Consider the following 14,171-nt stretch of genomic DNA (forward strand, 5'->3'; position numbering starts at 1 on the left):
TGAGTTGCAGAAGGAGAACCTCATGGGACTAAGGAGGTGGTCACACAAGAATGGTATTCTCCAAGGGTCTTTGATGATGTCATCTCCATTGAACTATATTTAAATAAAAACAAAATAGATTTCAACTTTCAAATAATGTGAAAGCAGAAAGGGGGAAAATAGAGGGTGGAGATTTCTTCCCTTCCTCCTGAACTGCTGCTTCCAACAATTAATTATGCAGCAGATACAGATTAACATTACAGTACACGTGTTCAATTGCAAAATATTAACTGGAAGTAAGACATAAACAACAATAATATTCCTTCCCATAAAATAAGAGAAAATGAAAAACCTCAAAAGAAATGTGAAAGTGCACAGTAAGGTAATAGTGGAACATTTTAGTTCAATCTTCCCGGCATTTGAGTTCAAAGGAGCTATTTTACTGTGCACAAGGTTACTAAAAATGTATGCTGCATAGTTTTATATTTTTAAAGTAATGAATAGAGCCCAGTTATATGTCTAGTAAAAGTGAATTTGAAGTTAATAAGTCAACCACTGAAATAGCATTAAACAACCCCCACCCCCTTTAGCAATATAAGCAACATGAAATGCTAGGGTTGTTCCAGTTAGGTTCAAATTCCTATTGGGAGTCTTAAGAAAGCAACTCAGGATGTTGTTTAAGTGTGGTCAGGCTTTAGCAGAATTGCTGGTACATCACATACTAAGACTAAATTACTATTTGTTTCATATTGCAGGTTGTTAGTCCTGCCGTCTCGCCCCCAAACATTTATCAATACAAAGGTCATTAAACAGGGGCAGTGCTACTACTTAAAGTTCCCTATATTCATACAGATCCCAAAGAGCGTGCAGTGCTACTTCTGCATTAGATGGTCCCCTTCTGCTGTGACATTTTATTCTAGTAGTCACCTCTGTCACAGACCGTTAGTGCAGCTCTTACCATCTGTGTGAAGGCAGAGCACTATTTTCTTATGACAGCCTATTAAGCAAGTTTCCTAGCAAGGTTACTGAAGAATGCAGAGGTCAAGTCTGTTACTTAAGTGACATATCTGTCCTATTTCTACATGCCCTGATGTAGAAATCTGCCAGATGCTTCTAAACATGGGCTGCTATAACAGGCCATCTTTGATCCTACTGAAGTCTGGTTCTCGTTTCACATAGCTCTTATGTCTTACTGTTGTGTTTTACTATTTTTTTAAAATACTGTTTTAGATATCAAAATCATTCATGTGATAATATAATGGAGGGAGGCAGAGTAACGATATATCTGCTTCTTATGGACTCTCTGCTTTGATCTTGAAATTACACACTTAAGAGATTCTGTCTATCTGAAATCTAAGTTTTAAACTAAAAGAGGATGGCTTATATCAACTTCACTGACCTTCAGTGACATTGAAAAGGGTGGAGGAAGTATCATTCAATGAAGATTAATGCAATTTTATATAAGCAGATTCTTCTAGTTCAGTTTTTTCCCCTAAGCTTTATTCGGATGTTCAGTAATATGGACTATTAAAGATATATTTTTGCTATAAAAAGTAGTCTGATATATTTCAAATGCATCATGCACTATTAAAGGATGAAATTTTATTAATTACTCATTAATAAAATCTCATTCTGATCCGGCTTTAAACATACCTTGCATTTCTGTAATGTCTTCCACCAGAAGATGAGAGCGTACTTTACAAATATTAAAGTGACATCAAATTAAAAAGCATTTATATCTGTTTTTTTTAAACGTTCTAGTATTAGAGGTGACACCTAAAATTACTGTAACAGGAAGAGATTAGAGAAAAAATGTTTGAGTCTTTTTTGTGCATTTGACAGCACTTTGTATTGAGTCAACTAGGCCTAGATCCTGCCCACTAATTACATAGAATACAACTGGACTACTTATGGGAATAAAGTTATTCAGATGGGCAAGTATTTGTAGGACTGGGATCTTAGTTTCCCTTGTGTATGTGTATTTTTCCACACAGCAAGAGGAGAGAGAAAAATCTAGTAAAATAGGAAAATGGGATCGAAAACCACAAAAGTTGGCAGGGGAATTCAGGGACAGATACAATATGGGAAACTGCCTTTAACTCATTTTTAAATTTATCAGATTGAGCTATAATCATATAGTTTAAGGCCAGAAGGGGCCACCAGATCATTTAGTCTGACTTCTTGCACATCACAGGTCACTAAACCCCACAAGTTACCCCTCTGTTGAGCACAATAACCTGGATGAGACTGAAGTGTTACAGCCCTGAGGAAACTAAACTCTTGTGTGCCACAGGCAGAAAATCGAAGGTGTGAGGTGCACCAATTCCGTAGGCCTCTGCAATGTTAGGGAACCGATTTGGTGAGATACTCCAATGATCCTAACAAGCGATTAGCGCTCAATGTTGTGGAGGAAGCAAAAACAAACAAAAAACCCAAGGTCCCTGCCAATCTGTCCTGGAGAAAAATTCCTTTGTGACCCTAAAAATAGTGATCAGTATGACACAGAATGTGAACACGACCAGCCAGCTAAGCATCTGAGAAAGAATTCTCAGTACTGTCTTAAAGCACTGTCTGGTGTCACATCTCCAGTTGTTACCATCTCTGATGCTTCAGAGGAAGGGGAATCCTTCTTCCCCAGAGTACATCTATCTGGGGGAAAATAGACTCAGACTCATAGGTCAGAAGGGACCAATATGATCATCTAGTCTGACCTCCTGCACAAGGCAGGCCACAGAACCCCACCCATCCAATTTTATAACAACCCCTAACCCATGACTGAGTTATTGAAATCCTCAAAATTGGTTTGAAGACCTCAAGCTGCAGAGAATCCACCAGCAAGCGACCCGTGCCCCACGCTGCAGGGGAAGGCGAAAAACCTCCAGGGCCCCTGCCAATCCGCCCTGGAGGAAAATTCCTTCCCGACCCCAAATATGGCGATCAGCTAAACCCTGAGCATGTGGGCAAGACTCACCAGCCAGCACCCAAGAAGGAATTCTCTGCAGTAACTCATTTCCCATCCCATCCAACATCTCCCCGCAGACCATTGAGCAGACCTATCTGGTGGTAATCCAAGATCAATTGCCCAAATTAATGATCCTATCATAACATCCCCTCCATATACTTATCAAGCTTTGTCTTAAAGCCAGAAAAGTCTTTTGCCCCTACTACTTCCCTCGGAAGGCTGTTCCAGAACTTCACTCCCCTAATGGTTAGAAACCTTCGTCTAATTCAAGTCTAAACTTCCTAATATCCAGTTTATACCCATTCGTCCTCGTGCCTACATTAGTACTAAACTTAAATAATTCCTCTCCCTCCCTAACGTTAACCCCCCTGATATATTTATATAGAGCAAGCATATCCCCCCGCAGCCTTCTTTTGGCCAGGCTAAACAAGCCAAGCTCTTTGAGTCTCCTTTCATAAGGCAGTTTTTCCATTCCTCGGATCATCCTAGTAGCCCGTCTCTGAACCTGTTCCAGTTTGAATTCATCCTTCTTGAACATGGGACACCAGAACTGCACACAGTATTCCAGATGGGGTCTCACCAATGCCTTATATAACGGTACTAACACCTCCTTATCCGTGCTGGAAATACCTCGCCTGATGCATCCCAAAATCGCATTTGCTTTTTTAACAGCCGTATCACATTGGCGACTCATAGTCATCCTGCTATCAACCAATACCCCAAGGTCCTTCTCCTCCTCTGTCGCTTCCAACTGATGCGTCCCCAACGTATATCTAAAATTCTTATTATTAATTCCTAAGTGCATGACCTTGCACTTTTCACTATTGTATTTCATCCTATTTCTATTACTCCAGTTTACAAGGTGGTCCAGATCTTCCTGAATAGTATCCCTGTCCTTCTCCGTGTTAGCAATACCCCTCCTTCCTGACCTTGTACAGGCTGCCAGCTGAAGCGTGAGATTAGGTACATAAGACATAGGCCTGGAAAGGACTCCCCATGATAGTTTCTCTTTAGTCAATTAAACCTTGGACACCTCTGTGGGGTAGTTATTCCTATTTCAGAGCTGAGGAAACTGATAAACAGAGAAGTTAAGTGACTTACTACAGTCACATGATCTGTGTATAGCATGTGACAGAACTAGATCTCATGACTCACAGTCCTATTAACTAGAAAGTCACCAATCCTTTCCAATACTGGTTTGTTTTTCCAGAGGGATAGAAGGAAAAATACAGCCTTTTGTTATGGATCAGTTTCTTTCCTAGTGGGGTGCAGCTTTGTTATAGAAGTGTGAACATATCAGTCAATCAGCGTGTTTGTCTGGCTTTAGGGAAGACTCTGTTGCATCACCAATAGCATTGCCTATTTATTAGATGTTATAAAGTAATAGTAAAAGACAGATCTGTGTTTTTGAGTGATTCTAGGAATATAGATGTGCCAGAACTTATTCTTTGCACTGTCTATCTTAAGTGCTTCGGTGACCCCTGTTATTGTGGTATCTGAGCACCTCACATTATTTACTATATTTATCCTCAACACCCCTGCAAAATAGGGAAGTGCTATTATCCCCATTTTAGAAGGGAACTGAGGTACAGACTCTGGCCTGGAGGCTCAAAGGTATTTAGGCTCCTGCCTTTCACTGAAATCAGTGAGACACAAGGTGGGTGAGGTAATCTCTTTTACTGGACCAGCTTCTGTTGGTGAAAAAAAACTTTTGAGCTTCACAGGGCTCTTCTTCAGGTCCGGGAAAGGTAATCCCTTGTTTCTCTCATATTCTGAGACCAACATGGCTCCAACACTGCAAACAACAACTGAAATCAGTGGAAGCTATGAGCCTAAATACCTTTGTGGATCTGGGCCAGAGAGACTTGTGTGGCTTGCCTAAAGTCACAAGAAGTCTGTAGCAAAGCAGAGAATTGAAACTCATCTCCCAAGTCCCTGGCTGGTGCCTTAACCACCAAACTATCCTTCCTCTCATGTCCTATAGGCATAAAATACAAGAATCACTGGCTCCAACCTGTTGCACATGTTGTGACATGGAAGCCACCACCTCTGTCCTAATCCTCCAGCACAAACAGTGCTGTGTATATTTCCCAAAGCACTGGTAAAAAAGTAGGGCTGAAATTAATCACATACCAATTATGCTAGTATTAATGAAGGTCTCCAGTTTTGCTTTTATACTCCTTGGGTATAAGTAGATGGTTACCCTATTTTAGTATCTTTTAGAATATAGGCCTTATTTTTTAATAGCACCCGGAGGCCCCTCTCAGGAATGGGGTCTCATCATGTTAGGCACTTCACAAACACATCAGACACAGATCCTGCTCCCAAAAGCTTACGAGTTAGTTTTAAGACAAGTTGCAACAAGAGAGTATAACAAACAATGGAAGGGGAAGGTCATATGTATAAAATTATTCATTTACATAACTCAGCAATGTAAAGTGTTCAAATCATATTAATTTTTTTTAAAAAATCTTTTGCCTGTTTGTCTGTTTTTATTTTTTCAGTGAACCTCTGGGATAGATACAGGAAACATATGAAAAAACATGATCTGGACATTCCCTAATGGGTTACCCTGCTAGAATTGGGACATCCCCTATGGACTGCTGAGAGTTTTTCCATGTGTGCAGTGGGGTGATGGGACAGCAAATAGGGGATATCAACAAAAATCTCCTGTTTTCTTTGGGAAATTAGCAAGAAAATTTCATAACACTGTCAATATTTTCTTACTTGTCCCATCATTGCACAGCAATTAAATGATTACATTTTGCAGACACAACAGTTTTAGTTGTTGTTCTATCTGTAGCATAGCTAATCAGCTAATAAGCATCCCAATCACCTCTAATCAGGGAGCTTGCTTTAAACATCTGAAATTATTTCCAGTTCTGCTGTTGCAACAGATCAAACAGCCATTCCTTTCCTAATCACACTCTCCTGCTCTCCCACACAAATACACCAAGCAACACCCTCCTTAAGGCAATCCACCCATGATTGTTACTGCAAGATCAGCTTCTAGGTCAGGGGTTAGCAACCTTTCGCATGCATTTGATGAAGTGGGCAATCATCCACGAAAGCTTATGCTCCAATACATCTGTTAGTCTTTAAGGTGCCACAGGACTCTTTGTTGCTTCTTTCAGAAGTGGTGTGTGGAGTCTTCATTTATTCACTCTAATTTAAGGTTTTGCATACCAGTAATACATTTAAACATTTTTAGAAGGTCTCTTTCTATAAGTCTATAATATATAACTAAACTATTGTTGTATGTAAAGTAAGTAAGGTTTTAAAAATGTTTAAAATGATTCATTTAAAATTAAATTAAAATGCAGATCCCCCCGGACTGGTGGGGAGGATCCGGGCAGTGTGAGTGCCACTGAAAATCAGCTCGCGTGCTGCCTTTGGCACGCATGCCATAGGTTGCCTACCCCTGTTCTAGATAGAGGAGCTTCTATGAGGTGTTAGGGTCCTTGAGGTGAGGAGGTAAATTGTGGTGGGTGAAAGTGAGTGAAGGGAGTAAAAAAAGGTAAATAAAGCTGAATATTTGAATGAGCCCCTTGTTAAAAGTTCATCACCAATTTACTGGTTAATATTGGGTTGACATCAGAAGAATGTTGACATTTAACATTTCAATCAAACATTTAGGGCCAAATCCTGTTTCTATGAATATCAGTGGGAGTTTTGCCTGAATAAAGGAGTGTGAACTACATAAGGACGGACCTTAGGATTTGAGAAGTGATGATATAGTGATAAATAACTAGTTCCTACTTTTCAATTGCAAATAAAGCAGTTAATAGAAATGAAATTGATTCAGGAATGTCACAGACACATCCTATTACTGTGGGAGCTGAGGCAATCAGCAGGCCACCACTAGATGGCACCATAACACTTCAGTCACAGAGAAGAGCCTCAGAGACCAGATTTTTACCTTGCCTTGAAATCAGTAGGGTTAGGCACCTATAAACCTTTAAAAATCTGGTCCCAATGTCTTGAGAAGCATGTTGAAAGGATCAGGAGGAGAAGTGGTAGTTCCCTTTAGCTCCTACACATTGCATGGACTCCCTAGAACAAATAGTGGGGATCATATGAAACTACCTGAGGCAGAGAAAATACCTTGCAAGGACTCATCTTCTCACCAAACTCTTTGCAGTGCTAATAGGCTGAGTGCAACCCTTAATAAGATATTGATTTTGGGGAGATCTTTTAGTAGCTTCATGTCAGGACAGAGGTTGAAAACTATGACTCACATTAGACCTATTCCCATTTCAAAGCCTTACTTTTTCTGAGAACACTTAGTTTTTATTTGAAAGGAAATCAGCTGATCTGCTTACCTGAGCAACTCCTAACATCATGGTCCCCAGTGAATGTAGCCATGCTAAGGGAGGCCATTTTGGGGAAGGAAGGTAGTTGTCTGGCATGCATTTATAGAAGTTACAAAGATGTGATCAGTGGCCACGTGTTATCCTACTTCAGTAGCACTCCCCTTCGGCACACCCACAGAATTGGGTAAGCCCAGGTGAATTCAGGGTCACTGGAAGTGTCACTTGATTTTCAAAGGTGCTAAGCATCTGCAGCTCTGAGTGACTTCTGTGGGTGTTCAGGGATTATGAAGAAAGAGCACACATTTCTGTTTAACATTGTGTGTATGTTAATTTCATTGTAGAAGCCTTAGTTATTTATGTAGTGTTACAAGACCTTTGTAAGAGCCAAGTGAAGTTGCTTGACCTAGCCTACAATACAAGAAACCTGAGGACACCTGTCCAAATGGGAAGAGTTGTGGACTTTGTGAAGCTCAAACCTATGACCTACTTGTGTCCGTCCCCGCCCCCCAAACCTGTTAATTACTATCTGAGCCAAAAGTGGTCCCATGTAAAAGCATCCAAGTTGAGAACAGAACAGTTCAGCTGTATAAATATGTGATGTTTATATTTACAGTTAAGTTACAAAAAAAGTTAGCTGTTTATATCATCAAATTAAACAAAACTAAATAAGGAATAACTGTCTTTTTTTTAGGATGGGAGAACTTCAAATGGTGATGGAGTATTAATTTTATAATTGCGTTTTACTTAAGTTGACTATATAAACACCTAGGCTCTTTTGAATGTGACTTTCTCTTTTCTATGTATTACATCTTCTCGTGGCTGACTGGTTTTGTGTTGGTTTTTGTTGCATGTCCTTATTTTTTTAACTTGGCTGCTATTGCATGTGGAATTTTTTGTATCAAATATATTTTGGTGGGGCTTTAGAAAAGTGGTAAGAATTAATCAGTAACTAGACTGATTGGTGAATGGTAGAAGGAAGGGATAAAAATCTTAATAAAAGCCCAACCCTAACAGAATTTGAATGCAGTACCTTTGAAACACGAGACATACACTTCTGCTGGTACAGCTGTCAACTAATACCCACGAGAATATTTATATGGGGGTTAAGTAACCACGCAAAGGACCCTATATTGTTCCAGAAATGTAATAGAAACTTTGTGAATTAAAGAGAAAACAGGATCAGATATTTTATATTAAGTCTATGGAATGCAAAGCACATTCCTAGATGATTCCCAAAACTACCATTATGAAAAACTATGCTCTATGTTACGGTTTGATTTTTTTTTAATAAAGCATTTAAATGTTCATTAGATGTTTTAAGTTTATTACCATACTTTAGAGTTAATAAATGCAACAATTTATTTGAGAGAAGAAAAAAATGAACAAACTTGTAATAAAAATAGGACAAGCCTAACTGGATTTGATCTAATTGCCTCAAAAATCTCCAGACCATCACTTTATCTACTAGGTTATATTGTCTTTGCATAAAAGCTTTGTAAATTTACAAGCAGTGGTCCCTGCATGCAATAGAAATATATTGAAAATTATTAAAAACAAGTGGTTAAAAACCTGACTATTATTGCAACAGAGTTCCAGAGATATTTACATTTTATGCAAAACTTCATGCAAATCAGATGTAATTTACTGAGTTCTTTGCTTCTTCAATTTAAAAAAAAAATTAAAAGGAATTGGGGAGGAATACTTAGTTTAATATAGAATGTTTAAGTTATAAGTTTCTCCTTTGATAGGGTGCTTATTAGAATGACTTTCAGTAACTGATGTAAAAGGACTGTCAGATGCATGCATGCAGTTCTGATGAGAGCTGGATGTGCACATCTGAGGGTAGAATGTGGCATGAAGTAATTAGGTCTTTCCAACAAATAATAAAGCTTTGCTTGTTGGTAATGGCTGGGCAATACTCTACATTCCCTGTCAAGCTTGGTCCTATATAGATAATTGTGGTGTTCTTTTTATAACTTTCCTTGAGTCACTTCCATGAGATGCAATAAACAAACACAACAGAGGAGGCCAACTGCACCAGATAGTGTGTAATGCATCCTTCACCTCAACCTTTGTTGGCTCAGTTTTCTCAGAGTCTTCTGAATGTTTTGTGAATGGTACTGCATACTGACTAGGGAAGGGATCTGAGGAGTCCAGATACCAATGTGATGGGTGGGTGCATAGGATGAATAAATATTCAGCTGAAAGGTTTCTTTAAATACAAACAACTTCAGTGTCTCCTCTCCCTCATTCCTCTTTTATCCTTTCTTTCCTCATCTTCACGTAATTGGTTTACCTAGCTCAAAAATGTTCCTCATTCCAGCTTCTCTTGATCCTGATTCTTCCTGCTGAGCTGAATCCTCTAAGACACCTGCCCAGCTAGCCTAAGTCTTTCCATCTAAGCATGGCTTCAGATGTAAGTCTCTATAAGCTGAAGCTTTCTTGAGCACATGAAGACTTATACCTGATGCACCAATGAAAAACAAGAATATTGGATCTGGGGGCTAAGATTCAGGTATGTTCCTAACTCTGACATGCTGTTCTGATGTTGGCACACATCATGACCATTGCCATGTTGCCAACTATCACAATATAAGTCATAAGTCTCCTGATATTTGTTTTTTTACCTTAAAACCCCAGCTTCTGGAATCAGGTGACTGTTGTCAGTGTGCTGTGGTGTGGTGCTCTGCTCTTGTTCGATGATGGTAACAGTTGGCTGTGTGTGTGTGTTCTGTCTGTGTGCTGCCCCAGCTCTGCGCAGATAGCTGACACAGCAGACCCCGAGAGAACTCCCAGTGACCACAGACTCTAGCAAGGTATGAAGGAACCCGAGCCAGGTTTATTGTCAAACGAAGAACAGTAATAGTTTCCTATAGACTTTACAGGACACACTATGAATATGTGCCCCCTGGCAATGGACACAGCTCAGTCAGTGGCGGGACACTCCACTGCCCCTTAGGCTGGACAAAGATGCACACTCTAGGACCTACTTTTATACGGTTACAGGACAGATTACTCATCCCTACTGACGTATTGAAGTACAGCCCCTTGGCTCATTAGGGTGCTGTCTCCTCCTTTGATCATGTTGTTTCAAACAGATAGATCTATCCATCATGCTGTCCTTCTGACCCTGTCTTTAAGATGCACCTGCCTGTTCCTTGTTATGTCTGTGGAGTTTCCTGATGTCATCTTGGCACATGTTCCTCTTATTAGCATTTATGTGTGGATGCATCTGCTTCTAACAACCCTCTTCTCGCCAACGTCTGTGAGCGGGGCCTGCCTCTGGCTCACAGCCCAGCTTTTGCTTAGCAATGCCTGGAAGTACTTTGGTTCAGGCTTCAGGCCTCAGACTGAGCCTCTAACACAAGAGTTTGTGTTTCAGGACTTCATCTTACTACAGTGACCAATGAAAATCTCAGCTTTCATTAAAAAAGGGTATGTCTTCACTATGGAGACTATACTCACATACCTACATCACTGTAGCAATATCAGCATAATCCTGTAGTGTAGATGCAGCCTACACCAACGAAAGGGTTTTTTCTGTCAGTGTAGGAGCATCACTTCCCCAAATGATGGCAGCTACAGCCATTGAAGTATTCTCCCATTTTGATACAGCTGTGTGTTTGACGAGGGTTAGGTCAGGATTTCACACCCCTGACTGATGTAGCTATGTTGATCCAACTTTTAAGCATAGACCAAGCCTAAGTTTCTAGTCCTCCTAAATACAGAGAAATACTTGAAAATATCACCTGAATGCATCCCAAAGGCTCAGCCCCCAGAAGGCAAATGAAAGAAACTTGATGTTTATTATTTTTTAAAATCTCATCTCATGATTTTATGGGTGCCTGATGCAAGTTTTTTGAATATTTGGAAGTACTGCCATTGCACCATGTAGCTTATGTTACTTCCTTCCCTGAAACCTCATTTTTCAGTACTTTTACAGCGGCCATATCATGTATACTGCAAGCTAGGAATCTGCCCTGTTGCATGAAGTACTCAGGCTAGGAAGCATTACATGTTTTCTGCCTTGAAACAAAGTTGAAGGGAACAGTAAAGCCCAGAATCCTTACATACAGCTGGCAAACCTCTATTGTTCTCTCATTTCATGTAATATAGTCCATTTAAAATATCTCTTATATTCAAGATGATTCCTTTTATGTATAAAGCCTCCTTTTTGGGTGTACTTTTATCAAACAGTGTAACAGCTGTAATTTATAGTAACTAGGGTGGAAAATAGAGACAAGCAATAATGCCCCATGTGAAATAAAGTGGAGATCTTTCTTCTTTTAGGTGAACTTGTTTGAATTGTTCAGCTGTTCGAAAGGGAAAGGGATAACTAATTGAATTGCTTCTCTGTACAAGTGGGGAGATAAGAACACCTCCAGTGGGTCGCTATGTTTTCTTAACAGAGAATAATAATTGGCATCCTGCTGTTAAGATTCAGTGTCTTGACATCTTTGCTTTTCCTCTTCATCCTATTAATTCCAAAAGATTTTACATGTAGCACTGGCTGCAGTCTGGAAATAAGGGGTTAGTCACCATAGCAAAATTTTCAGTAGTGCATATGAATAATATCCTTTTTTTAAAACCTCATCTAAAGATGGTTTAGATCATTGAGGCATGAAAGAAAAATGCAGGATCCTAAAACTAATAAAGGAGGCTGAAGTTAGATACAATTTTATTATCTCCCCCAATAAACATAAAACAAACTAGTTCATTTTTTTATTTAATAAGAAAAAATGAGACATTGTCATTGTTCTGGCCATTACTGCCTCAGCCTATGATCTTGTCAGATCTTATAAGCTAAGCGGAGGTGATTTACATGCGCATTTAGATAGGAGACCTTTTCATTAACTCCTGTACTGACAGGATATGGTGTTACTGATTTTCCCTGAATCAATACTAAATCAGTGCCCCACAGCATTCAGGGGCATTATGCTGTGCTGTGCTGAAGTGCTGTCTTTCAGATGTATAACACAGATAATACTGAGGCCCTAGCCTTAAATCAGTGACCACTTCAGTGCTCCCTAATGTACTAAGGAAGTAATAGGCAAAACAAATCTCAGTTGTTGTCCTATGGTATTGTACCTGTGTGTCCCTACTGCAGACTTAATGTTTCTATTCAAATTCAAAGGATGCTTCCAAAGATTTCATGGTACTTTTAACGTTAGTGGTGTTAAGCTTGATGTCCTGGCCAAATTTCAGTTTGAATAACTACATTCTTCTCAGGAAAGTTCTCCACTAGTTTCAGATGGAGATGAAAGCCCAGATATGTTTCTAGCAAAGAAGGGCCAGAGGTTGTTGCATATCCATAGAGGAACGAGTGAGCCCTAAACCATATATGCTATCTGGAAAGCACTTAATTAGCCTTTTGGTTGAAATGCTCAGTATACATATAAGACATTACAGAGTCATAACAGTGTGACTTCATAGTTAATGTGGTCAAACAGTTTCCAATATCAAGCTGAATGAACCTACTATCACAAATTCATAGGAAAAGCTCCTTTCATTTATAATCTCTCTTCCCAGATGTGGCGTGGCAGGGCAGGGCAGGGCAGGGCAGGGCAGGGGTAATCCCCCCCCCCCCGCCCTTCAAAGACCTGCCAAAATGCTGGCTGCAGCCTGCTCTCTGGCCAGGAGACCAGGTGTAGACATGCAGGTACTCAGCAGGGAGCCCAGCTGCAAGCCCTAATGAGGGCTGGCTCAGAGGAATATGCTGAACTAAGTAGTGACAGCAGGGCTGGAGCAGGAGAGGGCTATAAAAGCCCTGGGCAAACCTCAGTGAGAAGCAGGGCTGGCTTTAGGGCAGTTTCTGTGGTTGCCAAGCCCTATGCCCTGCATCCTCTGCCAAAGTGCTGCTGGAAACAGTGGCAATCAATTGAGCTGCCTCTGAATTGCTATTGCTATCTTTAGCAGCAGCTCAATTGGGCCCTGCACATCCTAAAGCTGGTCCTTGTGAGGAGGCTAGCCTGGGAGGAGACAGGGGGGCAGTGTCTCTGTCTCCTTGCTAACAAAGAAGCCTCAAGGGTCAGGAGACCCTGGGGAGGGTCTGTGGGGCACTAACTGTTGGGGGATCTGAGAACTGCAAAAGCACTGTTGAGAAAGACACTTATGTGAGCCAGCAGAAGAAGGCATGGAAGGCTCTTTATTATATCAGCCTAAACATAGGGTGCCAGCACAAAACTGGGAGGGCCTACTTTAACCCTGTGACCCCAGAGAAGAATTTTTCTGGACAGTTTGAGTTTAATTAGCAACTCAATATTGAGTTAGGTAACTTTAAAAAGGTGGTGGGTTTTTAAAAAAAATTGAATTGTCCATTTTTAACTCAAATATGACTTGATGGAAAAACTTTAGACTTCTTTTATACACTAAATCTCAGTGAGGCTATGTAGAAAGGGAAGTATGATCTTATGGTTAATCACTAGTCAGAAACTCAGGAGCTCTAGGTTCAATTCCTGTCTCTGCTATATGCTGATTGTGTGACTTGGGCAAATCACTTTTTCTCTCTCTCTCATGTACGTCTGTAAAATGAGGATACTATTCCTTCCTTCCTCCCACCTTGTTTTGTTTAGATAGTAAGCTTTTTGGGGCAGGAACTGCCTCTTTCTATTTGTATGTACAAGTGCCTCACACAATGAGATCCTAATCTTTGTTGGGATCTCAAGAAGCCTCTGGAATATAAATAATAATAAAAACTATTGGATAGGGCTGCTACTTAGTTGAGGTGCAAATGTTTTTAGTTGTTATGGTTCTCTCTGTGTGTTAGAACTTCTGTGAGAGGCACAGTGAATGCTACCAACCTTGCTCTACCTACTAATCTTTCATTAAAAAAAAAAAAAAGTGAACCCATCACAAGCTTTCTCAGAAGCCTGAAACTGGGTGCATCATGTCTGTTTGAAAGTAAATATTAGCAAACA

At 40.1% G+C, this 14,171-nt stretch overlaps 1 protein-coding gene across 1 annotated transcript in view; it reads left to right on the forward strand.

The window, feature by feature from the left end:
* The window catches only part of ADAMTS2 (ADAM metallopeptidase with thrombospondin type 1 motif 2), a 399,572-nt gene that overhangs the window by 11,640 nt on the left and 373,761 nt on the right, over positions 1 to 14,171 (forward strand). The gene's annotated exons all lie outside the window — the stretch shown is intronic.

The sequence above is a fragment of the Gopherus flavomarginatus genome, chromosome 7 (assembly GCF_025201925.1).
Source record: "Gopherus flavomarginatus isolate rGopFla2 chromosome 7, rGopFla2.mat.asm, whole genome shotgun sequence".
Lineage (NCBI taxonomy): Eukaryota > Metazoa > Chordata > Testudines > Testudinidae > Gopherus > Gopherus flavomarginatus.